Here is a 20874-nt window from a genome sequence, read left to right on the forward strand (position 1 = left end):
ACTTGTAGTATATAATATACAGAGTTTATTAATGTTTCATGAATATATTGCTTTGTAAACATAAATGTCACATTAAATGTCAAGTACATACTATTAAATTAATCAATAGAGATGCCAAAGGTCAAGAACAGAAGATTAAAATATATTGACTTGTGACTCCAGTGTATTGCATGATCAATATAATTGGGATGTGGTATACTTCCTGTCAGTGCTTCCACACACCTGGTATGTAGTTTTATATACTTGTTGGCAGATTGCTCTGCCTCCTAAAATCTGATCCCCTAGTCCCCATTACCATTTGTTAGGTGGGATTCTCTAGTTTTTAATTCCATTAAAAGCTAAGAAATCTTTTTACATGAACTGGAGATATCTGCAGTCAAGCAAGCTGTCCTCCCACCAGAAAATTATGAATTCCACTATACACCCCTCCTCTGCGTATTAAACATCTTCTACCACCCTGGAAGTTATGTATCAGGGCCCCTCCATTCAGCCCAATGCCCCCTTTTCCCACCCCATCTCCTACCATCTGTACAGTAAAGGGGTAATTAGTGGAATATACTGAGCCCTACATGCTGAGCGGTTGATATAATACCCCCTACCACCCGTGGGACATCAAAGCTTCCCCCACCCCTACCGCTGGAGGATCAGTAGGGGACCCAATACATTGCTATGCCCAGGGGTCTACATTGTTGTTATGTATGTATGTATATATATATATATAGTGTAGGTGTTCAAATAAATGAAGACCAGAGGCGGCACTCACAGTGGGTCAAAACAGAACAAAATATATTCAAATCATGTGGAAAAACATCACAGTGACAACCATGTCAGCAAAACGTGTGTCGACCGTTTCGAGGCTTGCGCCCCTTCCTCAGGACAGCTGACTGTGCAAAAGGTTTAGACAGCAAATAGTGCAGTGCAGAAAACAACAGACTTAGTGAACATCATGGTTTAAATAGGTAAGCACACTTACGTGAATGCAGGAGCGCGTTGTACAGCGGGGCTGGCTTCCGGCAGCGTTGTCACGTGACAACTGACGTCAGTCTGTCGTCCCGGCAACCCGCCGGCGTCTGCTCCCACTGACAAACGGCAAGTGGAGGGAGTCAATCTCAGAGTGCGTTTCCTGTAATATATACACGGGCGCACAGATTAATATGTGATCTAAAGTGCATAGTGCTGGAAAGTGGCTGAGTGCTTAACATACAAAACAAGCTTTAAAATCAGGAACACTGCTATTAAACAGGGGTCAATTTAAATGTTGGATCACGTTAGTGTGCTTATACTAACCATACAATCGCTCCATATTTCAGAGTAATACTTGCGTGTTTAAAGAGACAGTAATCACAATATTGGTAATGTTGATCCCAACCCAGGGCCGGATTATAATGGAGGCACAAGGGGTCAGTGCCCCTGGGCCCCCCTCTAGTTAGGGGCCCCCTGTGGTTGGCATGTATTTAAAAAAAAAAATTGATTTGTTTTGTATTTTTTGTTTTTTGCTAAAGGTTTTGTCCATGGGTGGGGTAGTGCTGCAGCTTCACCTATCTGCCAATGTGACAATGATTTATGGTGCTGAACATCGGGAGCCAAGGCACACTGATTGCACAAGAGTGCAGTGCATTTCTGGGACTTGACTAAGTCCCCTGACACTTTGCACCAGAGGACAAAGGCTGAGAAGTTTGTGCTGAGCTCGGATTGGTGGAGCTCATTACATGCTTCTCAGGTCCATGGAGAACAGCAGCAGCAGCTTAGTCATGGGAGGGTTTTTAATCAGAGGCAGCAATAGGACTGTGAGGTCTCCTCCAGAGTAAGGGGCAGAGGGACAAACACAGGCTTTTCATGTGGTGTGTGTGTGTGTGTGTGTGTGTGTGTGTGTGTGTGTATATATATATATATATATATCCCCTGCAGTTAACCATTAACCAAGTTTACTTTGTGTTTTGACAGTATAATTTTCTCCCATGCAGTGTGCGGCCAGTAATGACAAGTGCAAGGGGGCCCCCCGGTCTAAAGTACCCCGGGCCCCCCAAAGGCTTAATCTGGCACTGTCCCAACCATATTGTATAATGCATAATAATACATAATAGCGCTGCATTTTGTGCATACTTTGCACCATCTATTAGCACAATGCCTATCAGAGGGGCCTGTCTATACAAAAAGCTTACTTTAGGTCAAGTCGACTTTAGTGTCGTCATTTATACAAAACTCTATATTTTGTCATAAAATTAGTATATTAAGTATAAGGACTTCTGAGAATGACGAACACTGGTTCATAACTTGTTTATGTGAATGTATTTATAAAAAGATGTTCAGAGATGTCTTTTCATTGAGACCGTGCGGGGATCCTGAATTTAATACATGAATCCAGTAGGTCTCCCTTTGGAGGAGTTTTTTGATCCTGTCGCCACCACGGATCAGGGGCGGAACATGTTCTATTATTTGGTGCCTGAGGTCGGTTAAGGAATATATACAGGACAAGGAGGCCGGCACTCAGGACTGGGGGTAATGCCAAAATGACTGGCTCCGGTGCCCTCTTTCAAGAGGGTGTGTATCCTCCAGGAATGTATAGCGGGAATAAGCGGCACTCAGAGGCTGTGGAAGCGGTGAAAACCAATAGGAATATTTATTCCATGTGTAGGGACCCGGGCATCGTCATAATCAGCGCTGCAGGGACCTCCAGGCTCTCCCTGACCACAGGTACCCCCGCGCCGCACGGACCCCCTTGCCAGCTCCCCGCTGCACCCACAAGCAGTGGGGAGCTGGCGGAGAAACAATAGCGCCCGCAGACCCCGGCGCCTCCCCGCCACCGCGGGGGCTGCGGCCCCATAGTTACGCCACTGCCTTATATATATAGAAATACGAATAAATATATTATTCATTATAAAATGAAAGCAAGTGAATATCTAAATGAAGTACAGTACAGTAGGTATTCCTGAATAGTTAGACATCTGCACTGTTTTCCAACAACACAGAACCGACTGTAACACTTTAAAGCTATTGAACAATTTTATTTATGGTCAATGATTGGTTTTCCTTGTTGTACATGATATTAAAATTCCTAGTTGCAAATATGTAAAATTCATAATTGCTGAGTTCTGTTGGCAATTTTCTTACAAATGTGATATTAATATAAGAAGAAAGATTGCTAATTGTCGTGCTCTTCACTTTCTATGTTGTCAGCAAATATGACACAGGCAATTGTCAGGAAGCAGTATAGCTTTTTTATTTAATAGGCATAAGCAGATGTAATGTAATTTCCAATTATAAACTCTAAGTAAGCTACAGTATCTAGAGCTTTTAATTAATCAAATGAAAAATAGTGTAACTATATTAATATTCATTCTGCAGAGTAAAAATCCAAATTTACTGTATATCACTGGGCAAAAGAATTTAAGCTGCTGCTTGATTTCTCAGTTTAAGGTCAAATTCAGTGACAGATTGTAAACAAAATTGACTGTACTTTTAGGGGGAAATTTACTAAGATGGGAGATCTACAGTATTTCACATTTATTTATTTATTTATTAACAGTTTCTTATATAGCGCAGCATATTCTGTTGCGCTTTACAAAAGGAGACAGTGATACAACAAACAGGGTATTTACAGACAGTCAGAAAGTAGGAGGGCCCTGCTCACAAGCTTACAATCTATAGGGAAATAGGCATTGATACATAAGGATAGATCCCTAAAGATTGTAAGCTTGCAGCAGGGCCCTCCTACCTCTAAGTCTGTCTGTTGTTACCCAGTTTGTTTTATCACTGTTTACTATTGTAAAGCGCAACGGAATCTGCTGCGCTATATAAGAAACTGTAAATAAATAAATAGATACTGTATTCTTTATTGCATCGATTCCACCAGAATGCAAGGTTCTGTGACTGGTTCTGGAATTTGATAAGCTTGCTGGGATATTGCTATGAGCAACTAAGAAGAATCTACTTATATTTATTTATCACCTTCTAGAAGATAAATACAGTTTGACTGGTTGCCCATAACAAACTCCCATTTTAGTAAATTTTGCACTTAGAATTTACTAATCTTGTCAAGTTAATTCAAGCTTTTGTCATTTTTCATCTACAGAACGTTATGTCATGTCCATCTATTGTGATGTAAACCCTAGCCTTGCATCCCAATTCTGTAACCCGTGGCATGTGTTATGAGAGATGTGTGCAGATCCCCATGTTTTGTTTTTGGTTCTAATTTATCACTCTGTTTTGGTTTCATTTGGTTTTTGGTTTGGTAAAAAAAACTGTGAAAATAATTGATGATCATTGGTAAAAATGAATAAAAACAGCTAAAATCATGTAATTTAAAAACATGAAATTCGAATTTAAAATCTGAAATCCAAACCGCAGGAATATCCGGAATGGGTTTAAGTTTGGTTTAGATCCACAAAATGGATGTGGTTTCAGGTATCTTGAGAACTGAACCACACATCTCTATACTTATGATGCTATAAATCGAAATTTCCAACAAATAAGTTGTCATGGTTGGAGATCAGTAGTACTGTATGTAACCTACAATGTTATGAACAAAAAACTACTGTAAATGCAATTCTTACTGCTGGTATAACTGATATCTGTCATGTTTCCATATCCTTTCTAATTGGCCAAAATGATTATAGAAGTGGTACAGAATGTATTTATCCATCTTTAATTTACCTGTACCTGTGAAACCATGTCTTCATTTTAGACTATTTAAAGCACACTCTGAAATGTTAAGAACGAGTACGCTATGGATGACAAAAATGCATGCAAAGTTTTAGTTGAACAGACCCTTAGAAGCAATTTTCATAGAAATTCCATCTATGATTTTGCTAATAAGACATTTGCAGGTAGTGTAGAACTAAGAGATTGTAAAATGAGGCACCCAGCATGGTATCTCATGCAGAGCAACAGAAATATTATTTATATGTATAATGATCACGCAAAGAAACGCAATACAAAATAATGAAAATATACTGCAACACACTTATGACTGGTGTCACTAAGGAAACTAGTGCAGCACTATATCACAGTTTGAGGTACCTGCCTGTTATATTTTTTTGTTTATTACAAGGTCTCCCCTTCAGTGTGTGTAATAACAACATACTGTTTCCAAAATCCTGTGTTTAACCAGATATTTAAAATTTTGGTTCATCAGTCCACAAGCTCTTCATCCAGTCTTCATTAATACACGGACTCTGCTTCATGGATCAATGAAGTCTCGCTTTCTAACTTTGCCATCTTAGTAATATCTTTTATACTTCCACTCAACCTGTTAAACTTGCAACTCGAAGACTTAAAAGTTCAGGCTGAGATTTCCTTAATTCAATGACTGTTAAGCTGTGCTTACAATTGTTGTTGAGCAGCAAATCGTGCAAGTTGTTAGCTCTCAGAAATCTCCTCATTCTATTGTGGCCTTGGGTTTGTCAGAATCCAAGCGAAGTGGTGTAGGAAACTCTATTCACTGATATGTTGACGTTCTTTGCAATATCGCTAAAGAAATGGCCTACACTGTGAAGTGTTGTAAATTGTAAAGGTCTCTGTTGGTCTGCTTTTGTTAATTGCCTTTTAACCACCATTATATTAGTAATACAGTACTTCCTGCAGCACATTATAAGTAATGCTTCAGAGAGTCTTGTATAAGTCTGATCCAACACTACTTGACTTTATAAAACAGAGGGTTTGCAATTAAGTAATTAGCCTAAGATAAGAAACCTGTAGTATTTGTTCAATTAGCTGAATTTTAAGACTTCATTTACTTTTAATACTAGAGAACAGCTGTAAGTTGACAAATTACTTGTTCCCCAAAATAAAGGCCTTTTTTTATAGTATTTGAAATTTACATTTTTTTTAAGTTTTGTTTATCTATTGCTTTTTTAACCTATAGTATTTTACTTCTCATCTTTGTACCATTTCAGGTTATTCCCTGCACTTGAACTGCTTACATAAAACCTATACATGGGATGGCTTTAAATATAAGGGAGGAGATTATATTGACGGCAGGAAATTTGGAGAATTGTGCAGTGTGAGGTTTTTGCCCACAGCCACATGGTTTTTCTGTACATTTAAAGGAGAGACAATGAGACGCGTTCATTTTTATAGACATCACCATTTTTTTCCTCAGCCCCCCCCCCCCCCCCAGAGGCTTGCTCTGCCCCCCCCCCCCCCCCTGTAGCATCACCCCTGAGAACTAATTAAGCAATTTGAAGTTTCCAACTAGATTAATAAGTCTGTAATTACTCCCCTTATAAAGTAATAACATTTTTTTTTTTATTGGATACCTCAGGTATTGGGAACTAAACCTCCAACCCAACTGAATTTACCCCTAAGTGACTTCTTTCTGGTTATCATTCATTTTCTTTATTCCAATATTAGTTTAACATTATGTTGAATGGAAATATGTCGGAGTTCCAACATTAGAATCCTGACACAAAACCATTGCCAGAACTCCAAACTAATAACTCACAATAAAGTCATGAAATACTGATTGTTGGCATCCAAATGTAAGTATCCCAGTATAGTTAGGGTTAAGCCGCAGGGTGGGGGAGTTAGGTATAGGTAGTATAGGAATATTGAATGGGTGGTTGCACTAAACAATAGTAACAGGTTGTGCATATACTAAAAACAATGTTATTTATTAGAAAATGATGAATTTCTTTAAAAAGTAATGGTGCACATGCAAAGCTAAATAGCTAAAACAGAATAAAAATGTAGATACACAAGAAGATAGTGCTGCGATATTTTGTACACATGGGATTCATTTCCAAAAGACACCTCAAATGCAGTTGTGTCCTGTCCTCTTTGGGCCCAAAAGCTTAATAGTCCCAGTAGCAAATATGGAACAGTGGGATGGAATGGATCCCCACTGTATTACCTCCGATAATGATGGCAGAACGGAGTCACTTCAGAGATTGATATTGGGGAGGTTGTGGATGTAGGATCCTGGCTTCGCAATATTACAGAGGTGGCGTTCCTCCCTGTAATGCCTGTCCTGGGATCATGCACTCCAAAGTGGTAAAGGCAGTTCTGATGAAAGTTCAGATTTTGAGACAGTGTTAGCAGGCACAAACTGGAGAGGATAGTGCAAAGCAGCTAGATGGGTGTACCACTGGTCAACGAGTTTCGCGGCCCCTGCAGCTTTTTCAAGGTGGTTTGCTAGGTACAGCATTTGGGTATAAATACCTCTGGTGATTGGGGTATTGTGCACACCTGTGTTTATTTAATTAGTCATTTAACATTCACAAAACATATGAAAAACCTTATCAGCATGAAAAGCAGACAGACTCAAGCATATACATATCATTAAAATTGGAAAACGAAGCTTGCAAATAGTAAAAATCGAAGATACCATATAGTATTGAAATGAGGTTGATTAGGAGCATTTCCGGACTTCCAGTGATGCACTTCCGGCCAAGTGGAATGCAAATGATCCGGAATTTTTGCGGTTTTATGATTCAAATAAATATGGTGCTGGGCGATGTACACAAATAATCTGTAAGGCGGCGTGTATACCCGCTATTTATTTACTTAGGTGGAATACCTGTATAGTTTCTGTTACTACTGGGCGCATTGTCCGGAATCAGGTTTCCATAAGTAAAACTATTACTCCCGGGTCATGTGACCTGAGAACAGAGGGTCACTTCCTTGCGTTCCACCTAGCAGGAAGTCTAACCCGCTGTCTAAAGGCTGCCTGTAGAGTGCTGGTGCGTTCCAAATAGCGCATATAAGTGTGTTGATTTTTTAGAGGCAGAAGACATAAACAAAAATATATAATAATAGTTTTATACATTTCACATTATAAATATATTATATTATATTACATTTATACATTCAGAGGGACGAATGTAGAGGGTACATGATGGAAAAGGATTTGTTTAAAACAGCAGTGTTTTTGGCATTGTTAAGGGAATGTACTCAAATAATATAGGATAGAGTTCCAAAGGGAGTATATCTTTACTCATGTTGTCTATTTTCATGATATTCTTACAGGAAATAGATAGTGCTTTTTACACTTATTCTTATTGTAAACTATACTTATATCAGTATGTATCTTACAGTTAATAGCGTACGGGCAGGAAACCATGAAGGGAAGGGGGGAGGAGGGCGGAGGGGGGAGCTGTTTGAGGGTTATAATGAATTCATATGACCATATTAAGTTCAACCGCCTCATTGAGGCCATCGGGGTATTATAGGTAGTATAGGGGAGGTTAAGGCACAGCAGTTGTGGGAGGGTTATAATTAGGCACTAGGGAGGGATAGAATTAAGCTGCAGGGGGGGTGGTTAGGGTTAGTTACTAAGGGGAAGGGTTAGGCTCCAGGGAAGGGAGGGTTAGGGGACAGGTGGGGAGGGATAGAATACATACCCAGCAGATGTCAGGATTCAGCACATTGGTATGCAGCTGTCTAGATGCCGATATCATCCATATGTTACCTATTGCCCTCTAAACATTACTTTGATATTCAAGACACCTTTAATCTGATTCAAAGTCACACACAATAAGATTGAGATTACACTGTGGCCGTTATTCAGATCTGATCGCAGTACAAATTTGTTTGTAATATGGGCAAAACCATGTACACTGCAGGTGGGGCAGATGTAACACGTGCAGAGAGAGTTAAATTTGTGTGAGTTATTTTGTTTCTGTGCAGGGTAACTACTGGCTGCATTATTTTTACACTGCAATTTAGATTTCAGTTTCAATACACCCCACCCAAATTTATCTCTCTCTGCACATGTTACATCTGCCCCACCTGCAGTGCACAGTGTTCTCAATAAGGGCCTTTGTGTGGAACTATAAGGGCCTATTCAGATCTGAGCTCAGTACAAATTTGTTTGGAAAATGGGCAAAACCATGTGCACTGCAGGTGGGGCCATGTGCACATGGTTTTGCCCATTTTCCAAACAAATTTGTACTGAGCTTAGATCTGAATAGGCCCTTATAGTTCCACACAAATGTGGATATTTGCAAAGTTTCATGCAAATCTGGAACCATACCATTCACCTGTGGGCTTATTCAAATAGATATTATCATTATCACTATACCTGCTGCAAGAGATCTGTAAAATGTATCTCTGCATACAAATAAGCCGGCATAGCCCACTATTGTGAAAACACACCGTTGACATGGCTTCACCAAAACATCACCTACACACAAACGTAGTTCTAGAAAAAATCTAGGACCCAAGCGTATTTGAAAAACTAAAACTACCTTGGCCTCTCCAAGAATAAGGGACCTTTTGAAAGTATCCATCCTATACCAACATTTCTACCTGTCCTTTTTGTAACTTTTGTAGAAGGATAATGCCATTGTGACACATATACCAGTGATGTATGCTCTGTTTTTCTATTGATATCTTTTGGGATTAAGGGTTCAGATCTATTCATTTTCAAAAACTCTCTAGAGGTTGATTTAATAAAGGTTAGCCCGCTTCCTCCAAACATCCAGATACACATACGTTACTCAAATAATAGACGCATGAATCAAAACCCAGTAGTATTAAACTGTAACAATTAAACCATGAAAAATCTAGCACACAATGCCATTAGATACAACAGTTTATGATTTCTAAATATAAATACTAATATAAAATGCCGTTTTCTATCCATTAGCAGAGAAAAAAATACGGTTATTTGACGTTACTGAACATTGATTGAAAGCTTTCCACATTCTGTCCCTATTAAATGGCTGTTTGAGAGATGCTCATGTTTTAAAAATGAAGAAAGAAATGATGTATAGCAAGTGCTGTAGGTGGAAATCACCTTGTACAAATTACATCATTAAGAATTATTACAGATATAAAAATACTGCAGAGGAGGAAAAAAGGTTCTTTTATGGCTTTAGTTATGTTTCTGTACATTACCTGTCTATATAATTCATAAAATGTACTTCAAATTACCGGAAAAGAAACTTTGGTGTCTTATTTATGTTACGGCATATCCCTTTTTTATCCTTATAAGCTGACACTCACTGGGTAATTGAAGTAATCAGTAGGATGAGGCAGTAATAATCCTAGGGATCGTCTCCCATCTTTCTTTTCATAAGCTGACCTAGCACAGGCTGTGATCCTCATGCTGGAGCTGGAAGGAATTACAGCTGGATTCTTCGGCAGTTACTGTAACTGACAGCGGTGTACATTACCGACTTGATCATAGTCAGGTATCCAGATATGAAGTTCTAACTTATGGGCTGATTCAGGATCTCTCGTATTGATCGGAATTCGTCCACAGCCCCGATGGTCGGGTTTGCGCATGCGCATTTCTGCGCATGTGCAAACCGCGACAGCGAGCGGCTTCGGCGAGTTGCACACTCACCGGGATGTTAACTGAAGGGAGGAAGGGCGGGGGGTGTGGTCGGACACAGGGTCGGACCAGGGGAAGGCTCCCATAATAATGCTGAACATTCCCCTGGTTTCGCCGCCTTCGTCCTCACGCTCAGGAATAAAAGTCATTTCAGACCGACTTTTATCTATGAATGGTAGAGAAAATCATTTGTAGGTCGGTGACCATAGAATGGTTTCTCCTGCTAGTGACTGCATGCGAGGGGATGTGTTCTCATTAACATCCTCTCACATGTTACCGAGGGGATTCGGCGGCGGGAGGGAGAGAGGCGGGAGGGAGGCGGCAGGAGGCGTTATCAAGTGGTGTAGAACCACCCACCTAATTCATATGCCAATAAATGATCTGTAAATTAAAGGCATACAAGCAACATTAATCATGGTTTATTTCCAACAAAGAAGACATGCTGCTTTGTACATTTAAAATGGATGGTAAACAAAATGGCACCACCAATTTAGCACACATCAAATATTTCCCAACAAACCAGTCTCGTTATGCTACTATATAAAAGTATTTGTGACATGAAAATGTGTTAAATCAATTGTCCATAAGTAAACTAAATAAATGCAACATCGTTCTCCCAGGCTTACATGTAGGCTACAAGCTCACAGAACAGCAGTTGGTAGTTATAAGGGACACAGTTTTCTTCTGTAGTATAGGGATTTCACTTGTATGGGGTCTGCAACTTATGGGGTAGGCAGGAGGGACATCAAAAGGAAGAACTTAAGTTTTAAAGTACAAAACCTATAATAGGAGGCTAAAGAACAGGGGAGTACCTAGAACTCTCTAGGCCCCATAGAAAATTTTTAAAAGCCCCCCCCCCCCCCCTTTGTACAGGGTGACACACACACGTGGGTAATGTGGGGAAAAAAGGTGTCACAAAAACATTTACGGTTAGGAGGGTACACAATGTCATATGCAGGAGGGGGCTGTATGGAACGTACATGATGAAATAATGCACACACAGAGGGCGGGAATCTCACACAGAAGGATGCAGGGGGGTACAAGGTTAAACACACAGGGTAGTGAGCTACAGGGGGATCACACACATAGGAAGCCGGTGCAGGGGGTCACACTGGGGATTATGGGGGTAGGGGTGAATAGGTGTCATACACTAGGATAGGGGGTTCAGGGGTCTAACACCACGAATATGAAGGCGGAGTCACACAAAGAGGAAGTATGTAGAGGGCGGGGAAGGTTTCCCACACCAGAGATGTGTGGTACAGGAGGAACACACATGGGAATAGGAGGTGCAGGAGGTAATACACATGGAATGATGGGGGGCTGAGGGGGTCTAACACATAGAGGAAGAGGGCCGGGGGGTGATAAAGTTTCATGCACACACAGGGGATCACACACAGAATACAGGTAGGAGGGCTCCATAGGTACTTACCATTCAGGGGGGTTGAGCTGCAGGAAGTGATGCCCATAGATCCAGGCAAAGCGTAAAGGGGAGACCCGCGACAGGGCAACCCAGGATGGACATAGCAGCAGTGTCATCCCTGTGCGGGAGCGGGAGATGGGCCCAGCACTGTTTCCCCTCATAGTGCTGCTGCTGGATGAGGAAGGTGCTGGGTCTGCTATTCGGGGGAGAGGGCAGCACAATATTTCTGGCATCTGGGGGAAGAGGGTGGCTCAGGGAACACATCTTCTGGTTGCTTGTGCACCGGTATTCCCCCTATTTCCCCTTCCTGTAAAAACAAACACATCTTCTGGTCTCTGGTCTCTGGTCTCTGGGGGGGAAGAGTGCGATGCAGGGCACACATCTCCAACATCTGGGGGGTAGAGGGCTGGGCAAGGTTCACATCTTCGGCAGCTGGGGGGAGGGGTTGCTGCTGTCCTTTTCTTACACACAATCTCATACAGAGCAGTGTAATTGGCTGCACCAATCCTAGGAAGTGGTGAGCTGAAATGTGCGAAAAGTGTCCAGGGACTTTTTGCATTGCGCTCATTGGTTTGGTCGGGTTTCACCCTTATGTGTGGCAAGAAGGTCACAGGATGAGACTGTATAGACACATCATTTATGGGCATTCTTACTGGGTAGATAAAGAAATTATTTAAGACAATTTTTGTCATAAGCAGCAAAACACTAAGAGGGATAGGGCAGAAGCTTGGTTAGTACCAATGCTAATGGGGAATTTATATAACAGGAAACCATTGTTAATATCCTAGCCAAAAAGACTACAATTTTAGACCAAATGTAGAGCATAAGCATAGTCCCATTCAAATAGTGCATCTACATAGCAAGAGATTTTTTTGTTATTTATGTATTTTGTTTAATTTAAGGCTCAAGAAATGAATTTTTTACTAAAGTCCATAAATTAAGAATGATATCATGAAACAAACTTAGAGAAAATGAGGGCTTGGTATACTACAAGTAGACATTCTGGAACCAGTATTTCAATTATTTCTCTAACACATTAGAAGACTTGGCACAATCATTTCAAAATTGACTTGCCAAAAATTAAAACTGAATTTTATCATATCAAACAAGTTCCACTACATATAAAACATTATTCAGGTCCGTTCATACGGACCCCTTAGATCGCAAGGGGTCCGAAGTTTTGCGTCTGCACATGAGCAGGGTTATTTCTGCGCCGATGTTTTGCGTATACACACCATGAGAATGATGGGCCGGCGTACCACCATTCGCGGGGCGGGATCTGGTTGACTCGCAAGGATGCAAATTCGCATCTGAAAAATCAAGCAGAATAACCCCCTTAGTCCAGGCAAACTACATGATTTCAAAATGCACTGGGATCTATCAGCTCTTCTTAGATATTGGTTTTGTTCATAAAGCTGCCATTATAGCTTGAGGGACCTGGATAATAGGTCGACATAAATATGGTCGACACGGTCAAAATGCTGACCCCAAAAAAATTGCCGTGGGAAATTGGTACATTTTAGTAACATACTCATGCTTTACCATCCACTTGGGCTATAATGGTTATTGGTAAAGTATCCCAAAGCATGGTAAGTGCAGCGAGTCATGCGAGGGGATGCGGTACACTAATTGGAGGTCCACAGGTGTCGACATTGTGCATGTTGACCGTTTGGTGTTGACCTAGGCATTGTCACCCTAATGAACCACACCCATAGCTTGATGATCCCTTAGATAACCTAGCGAACACTGAGAGGACCTAATCCCTAAATTACACTAATCCTATACTTATTATTTATCACAGCTGAATATCACTTTATTATAAGAACAATCGGCCTAATTCAGAGTTCAGCGTAAAGCACGATCTTTCTCAAATGGGCAAAACCATGCTGCACTAAGGGCCTTATTCAAGTTCACTCTTTCTGACTAAATCCTTCTTAGATGGACAAAACCATTGTGCACTGCAGGTGGGACAGATGTAACTTGTGCAGAGAGAATTAGATTTGGGTGGGGTTTTACTTTAAAGTGAAATCTATATTTTAGTGTAAAATTAAAGCAGCCAGTATTTACCCTGCACAGAAACAAAATATCTCACCCAAATCTAATTCTCTCTGCACATTTTACATCTGCCCCCTAAAGGCCCTAAAGGTGGGCCCGACAGAAAGATGGCCTGGGACTGGAATCTATCAAGTATATTTCATCATAAACAAGGTTCACTTTTCCTTTGAAGCAAAGTAGAGGACAAGTATTGCAGCCAGTTCTGGAGACACTGGAGGTCTCACCAGACATGCCATGGGTTCTAGAAAGGGAAGGCCATGCCTAGTTTGTCAATCCTGAGCCCTATTTTTTGGTTATTTGTTAGATAGACAGGGGGTGGTGGATCTATACATAAAATATACATACGGTAGTATACTTACATAATTCTAACTGTCCTACTAAAAATAGTTTGTTTTATGAGAAAGTTCCAATTAAAGTAGGACTAATCCATTGTCTACTGTTGCTTCAATACATATGAAAATCACCAATTATGTAGCTGCTGGTTTCTGCAAGTGTTGATTTAGTGATGTTTGTTCGTTTTATTTGAAAATTAGCCATTAAAACACTCTTTGCCAGGTGTAATAGCCCATTATCATTATTATAACAAATAGTGTGATAGAAAAATAAGCATAATGCAAACCTTTCCATAACTCAGCTTTCTATTTTCTATAATGTTGATAAATGGCCATTGTTATTCTCACAAAACAATTCTTTATATATGGATATATATTCTCATTTCTCATACACAGTATCAGCTCTTGTAACATATTCAGTGACTGCTGTGTATTTATAGATCCATTTACTGCTTAAATGTTGCTCCCAAGAGAACGTGTGCTCCCACTGTAAAAGCAAAGAACATTACATGTACAATCTTTTCCTGCTGAGTCTACCATACATAACACTATATTGGGACATTCCATTTCCGCAGTGCAGATATAATAAATAGATGTAACTTGTACATTCCCGCATATCACAAAACCTCCACCACTCTACCTGACATTGGGATGCTTCCTTATTATCAGAAGTATGACTCTTGATAATGAACAGGACTGCTCGCTGCACTCAGGTTTCACTTGCTAAGGTCTTACACCAAACTGCTGGCTCCTGCTCAGTAACAGGAGCCTGGTGCATCACTGTAACATTACATAAAGCACCGGGCTTCTGGCACAGTGTAGGTGCCAGTACTACAGCCACAGTAATCACCGGAGGCAGCCCGCATATCCTTGAACCCCCCCGAGTGATGGAAACAGGGGTGGGGGGTTTCGGGACATGAACCCATGGCGTTTTAGGGGCAAGTGATGCCTACGAGATCGTATGTCATTTATGCAAGGGTATGTAAAAGTCATTGTATAGTAGATTTATTGGGGCAGATGTATTAAGCCTGGCAAAGAGATAAACTGGAGAAAAAGTGGAAGAAGATAATGCACCAGCCAATCAGCAGTGTTTGAAATATGACAGTTGAAAGTTGATTGGCTGGTGCGTTATCTCCTTCCACTTTATCTCCAGTTTATCTCTTCGTCAGGCTTAATACATCTGCCCCATTGTTACAGTCAGGGCAGTGCTACTATATGTGACCAATGATTAGGAGTAGGGTGGCCAATCCCGTCTGCTCCCAACCCAGCATGCAGTTCGGGAGCAGCCGGGACCTTGTGACCTTGTGTATCGAAACGCATTAATCCCAGTGTGGGTGGTTACAATAACACTCATTGCAAACTGTGTACATTGATGCACAGTTAAAATATTTTTTTTAAAGAACAGTAATACCCAATTTACTTCCTACTTTTTATAATTGCATATACATCAATACCATGTTCACACTGAATAGTGCCCATTTGAGGCACAACAATGAATAGAAGGTGCCAAAACACTAATAGAGCAACATGTCAGTCATCAAGTGTTTTAAATGCCCCCATGTGGAGATTAGTTGTATACATCTGCGGTAATAGGCAATGATATAATTTGGGCCATGGATATAATGATTGGCGCCTCAGTTCCCATTGCCCTGTCATCACCCAGTCTATTGTCTCTTATATGAGCACAAATTGATCTCTGTTATTTGCTGTTATTTGCTCCCCCAGGATCTCTGCCCAGGCTGACCGGTCAGGGGGTGAATGCTTTGGCCGGGGGGACCGTCTCTTTGAGCCTGGGGCTGGTTACGGCTGGGGGAGGGGGGACCCCACAGTGTTTGTTTTTTAAATTATTTATTTATTTTTCTATTTTTTACACAATGAAGCCTGCACAAATCTGACTGATCCGTGCAGGCTTCTGCCAGATATGCCAGGAAAATGAAGTGTATTTTCCTGCCATATTTGGGCGGCAATTAGCACCCGTTTACGGCGCTTAGTAAATGAAGAATCACCATTCTTTTGAATGGTGATTCCTATCGATGGCATATACATTCGTATTTGTATTTACAAATACGAATGTCCCATCAATATGAATATGAATTGCCGTATTCCCGGGATAGTAAATCCCGAAAATATGAATGTGTAAAAAAAAAGGGGGCATTTCTGGATACGAATACACCTATTTTTTAGGATTTCCCCTTAGTAAATTTCCTCCTATTTTAGACAAATATTTTGCATTTATATATCTGTCCCAATTTCAATACCAAGCTCTTTTTTCAATGAATTTGTTTGGGGAGATGGGGACCAAGACTTTCTTAAATATCACTATTGATATCATCTGTTGCAGGTGGTGATGTCTTATGAGTCAAAAATCAAACAAAGGATCCTCAATAAAGAGAAATATTTACATTCACTTCAATGTTAAAGCAAAGGTACTTGTGTATTATAACGGCGCCCGATTTAATCCAAATCGCATCCGATAACGCATCCGATTTATCGGCCGATTTGCGGCCGATTTTCTGCCGATTTTTGGCCGATTTGATCTGCGATGCGATTTTGCATCCGATTTGCGTCCGATTTTCGGCCGATTTTTTGCCGATTTTCGGCCATTTCCTGATGATTTGCATGTTATTCCATCCTTGCACACCCCCAGGTACTATGCGATGGTATGCGATTTTCGGGAAAATGCCCCTGATTGTACAATTAAATATCGCATAGCAACGCATGCCAGCAAGTGGCATGCGATGCGATGTGATTTGCAATGTTAAATGCACCCCCATTGTTAACGCCACCGCAACTATCAACGCCAACCGAGCGAGGCCGCGAGGGGCGGCGGTACGCGTCCTCCGACCTTTTCATACCCCCACTATCCACGTCGGCGTGGAGTTGAGAATAGAATAGTGTGGCGAGCGCAGCGAGCCACCGAGCCCGAAGCGTGGCGAGCGCAGCGAGCCCCGCGAGGGGACGCGGATTACTTTACATGTATTCCGCGGCCCCTCGCGGGGCTCTCTGCGCTCGCCACGCTTCGGGCTCGGTGGCTCGCTGCGCTCGCCACACTATCTAAAATCGACTCCACGCCGACGTGGATAGTGGGGGTATGAAAAGGTCGGAGGACGCGTACCGCCGCCCCTCGCGGGCTCGCTACGCTCGCCACGCTTCGGGTTGGCGTTGATAGTGGGGGTGGCGTTAACAATGGCGGTGCATTTAACATTGTAAGCACCCATCAGGGTGATTGTACAATTACAAATCGAATCGCTTCACATGCATTGCATGGCATGCATCACATGCCACTATATTGCATGCGATGCACTACGATGGAAATCGGGGGTGTGCAAGGTTTGCAATAATGGAACAGCATGCAAATTGGCCGGAAAAAGTGAAAAATCGGCCGAAAATCGGCCAAAAATCGGCCGCAAAATCGCATCCGATTTTTCCATGCGATTTGCGGCCGATTTTCGGCCGATTTCGTGGGCGCCGTTATAATACACAAGTACCAAAGCAAATTTTACATCTTTCCCCGTTTGTCCTGGGTCCTCTTTATGCACTCTACCATCCATTCTAAATAGATGGATGTTTAGGGTATGTGTCCCGCTGTGAGGGGGGCTGTTGGGAGTCCCCCCTGTTGGCTGCTAAACAGCGGGGAATAAACGCTGTGCAAATCGGACGCAAAATCGCATCGCAGATCAAATTGCCCAAAAAAATCGGCAGAAAATTGGCCGCAAATCGGCCGATAAATCGGATGCGATATCGGATGCGATTTAGATGAAATCGGGCGCCGTGATAATACACAAGTACCATAAATTGTATCTCCATACACCAATACAACATTTACAAGGCAACATAAAGGAATTAAATCTCTATTCTCAGTTGAGCCAGTCACTGGAACAACTGAAATGTGATCAGGTCATGAAGATATGCAATTCCCAGATCATAAAGGGATTGCCAGGATACATTCTATATACTGTAATTGCTTTGTGCTTTTCCAAAAAATCCTAGATGCTATATCAGGGGTGGCCAAAGCTGTCCTCAAGATCTACCAACGGTGCATGTTTTCCAGGCCACCTGTGGATCTATATTAGGAATGAATGCAGCATGTTTTAAAATGTGACAGTTAGTAATGACTACAGCTGTGCACCAGCTAGGTGATGTGGAAAACGTGGACCGTTGGTAGATCTCGAGGACCGGTTTGGCCACCCCTGTGCTATATAATACTCAAGTTAGTCCCTTGCGATCTGTTCAAATAATGCTTTAAAGACTTTCCGTGGTTAATTAAAAATTTACTTCAAAACAAATTTGGGGATTTTTTATATTTTATGGATCCAAATATTTTCATGGTAGTATTTAATGCAAGATGGGAGGGGCATGCCAGGGAGACCCCTAAGATTTTGTATCATTGCTGTACTCCTTTTATTCACTCCAACTAAGATTGGCTGCCACCTGTCAGTTCCCGGTGCGGAGAATCCATTGTTTCATTTATCCGGCACAGCGGTATTTGCAATTACCGGCTTTCACCTGTCTGAGTATAACTATAACGCTTTCCTCTTACAACACGGCTTGCTCCCCATAAAAATCTCTGAATAGCTGTTTGTCATCGGACAGCAGCACAGGACGGGTACAGCGACAGCTGGTGAGACACTCCACACCTACAACCTGGCGGGTTCGCAATTCATTCTGCGTCTAAACCGGCTTTCTCCCTGCCGAATACTACAAACAGCCGCCTGTCATTTGACAGAAGCGGAGCGGGTGAGATTGAGCTGCTGGAGCATCTTCCATTCCTGCCATTACCGGACCGTTGCCGTGGACACTACCATTATAAGGTCGTATAAATCATTATCTCTAGCACGGGGCTTTTGTGCTTTACAATTGCTGCTTAAACAATTGCAGCTTGGACACTAATTCTAAAATATAGCCCGGTTGTACTTTTAGGCATTGAATTACAGCAACTAACGCTGACACAAACTCTACTAAAAAGTGGCAGTGTAACACACATTAAACAATCCGGAGTTGGATAATATTGCATATTTCTATGTAAATATTATTACTGAGAATCTTTCGATAATTGTATTTTTATCTTGAAAAATCTGTATGTATATGTGTACAATTTTTATTATGTTTTTTATTACTTCTTATTATTAAAAAACGATAAATTGGTAGTTCTGATTGTGTGGTGCTCTCTTAATATACTTAAAATTAGATATATTTAAAGTGTATATATAATCTTTTATTTCAGTAACTTGGCAATCTCCGTATTGCAAATGGGAGCAGCTTTAAGTATATTAGCGTGGTGATATAGTTATCAATTAAAATAAGTCTATTGACTCAAATTATAGGCTCTGGTGGGACATTAATATTATTAATACTATTTGCGCCTGATTGTGTTCTTTATAGTTTTATGATTTTGTATCATGCCCACTTGTGGTGGCACAGCATTTCTTTAAATGCCCCCTATATTCGCAATGTGCTTTGTCTATTTCCCCACACTTGGAAACACCCCATCAGGTACTTAGGCCCAACCATTCCCTTGGCAGCCCTGTTTACCTCCTCTGGCTGATAAGACATCAAGGGCGAAATGTAATAGGGTGCGATTTTTAGACATGTGCGATTTTTGGTCAAAAACAGCCGAAATCGCACATTTTCCGAAAATCGCACATTTAATAGGTTGAAAATCGGGACAGGGACAGCGCTACAGAAGCTGTTAGAGGCAACGGAGAAATCCGGTTCTCCCCGCTGCCTGTCAGTGCGGGGAGAGCCGGCTGTGAAGCAGCCAGACCAGCGCTGGATCCAGGAATGGTAAGTAACGCTGGTGTAAAAGTGAGGTGTGTGTGTAATAAACTTTTACTTCTCTGTGTGTGTGTTTTTTATAAACATTCTTTTTACAGGTGGACTACAAGTCCCAGCGGGCCCATTAATGCCCCGCATGCTGGGACTTGTGGTTCTCCAAGTCCCAGCATGCGGGGGAGGTCTGCTGGCACTTGTAGTTCTCCGGTATAAAGCAATGTAACGTATGATCGATTTAACCCTATCAGGCCGGCGTCCACTGGCCACGGACGCCGGTGACAGCCCCGGGTTTCAGCCCTGGACGGGTGAAGCCTGGGGGGGGACCCCTTTATTGGGGGGTCCCCACTCCTCCAGGTACCCTGTCCAAGGCTGACCAGCCACGGTGCTCATGTTTTGGCCGGGGGACCTTGTATAAAAAGTGTACCCCGGCTGTGGCATGACACCGCGGGCTGTTGGAGCCCGGTGCTGGTTTCAAAATACGGGGGACCCCCAGATTTTTTGTCCCCCGTATTTTTGGAACCAGGACCGGTCCAAGAGTCCGGGGCTGGTTTCAGAAATACGGGGGACCCCTATGCTTTTTGTCCCCCGTATTTTTGGAACCAGGTCCGGCTCAATGAGCCCGGGGCTGGTTATGCTTAGGAGGGGGGACCCCACGCTGTTTTTTTTAAAACTTTTATTTTTTTGCACAAAATCGCATTTATGAAAATGCGCACATTTTCATGACTGAAAATGCGCACATTTTCATGACTAAAAATCGCCCGAAATCGCGGCAAATCACATTTTTTGCCGCAAATTCGCATCTCATTACATATGCGAATTCGCGGCAAAAAATGCGATTTTTAAAGGTGCGATTTGGTGCGATTTTTTTTTAGTCTAAAAAATCGCACCCTATTACATTTCGCCCCAAGCATTAGATGTAATGCAATGCGAGTCTGGTATCAGTGCGGGATGTCAGACGAAATCAGAAGATGGCAAAACCATGCATTGCAATTGATTGTCCCTTTAAAAAAAAACAGTTT

The 20874-nt window shown here is 41.8% G+C and overlaps 1 long non-coding RNA gene across 1 annotated transcript in view; it reads right to left on the reverse strand.

The window, feature by feature from the left end:
- Positions 1 to 1045, reverse strand: part of LOC146072362 (uncharacterized) — a 62599-nt gene extending 61554 nt beyond the window's left edge. Inside the window, exon 1 of the long non-coding RNA XR_014473090.1 lies at positions 974 to 1045. This is a non-coding gene — a long non-coding RNA (uncharacterized LOC146072362). The remainder of the gene's footprint in view (positions 1 to 973) is intronic.
- Positions 1046 to 20874: the final 19829 nt, after the last annotated feature.

This window comes from Crinia signifera, chromosome 4 (genome assembly GCF_055691185.1).
Source record: "Crinia signifera chromosome 4, ASM5569118v1, whole genome shotgun sequence".
Lineage (NCBI taxonomy): Eukaryota > Metazoa > Chordata > Amphibia > Anura > Myobatrachidae > Crinia > Crinia signifera.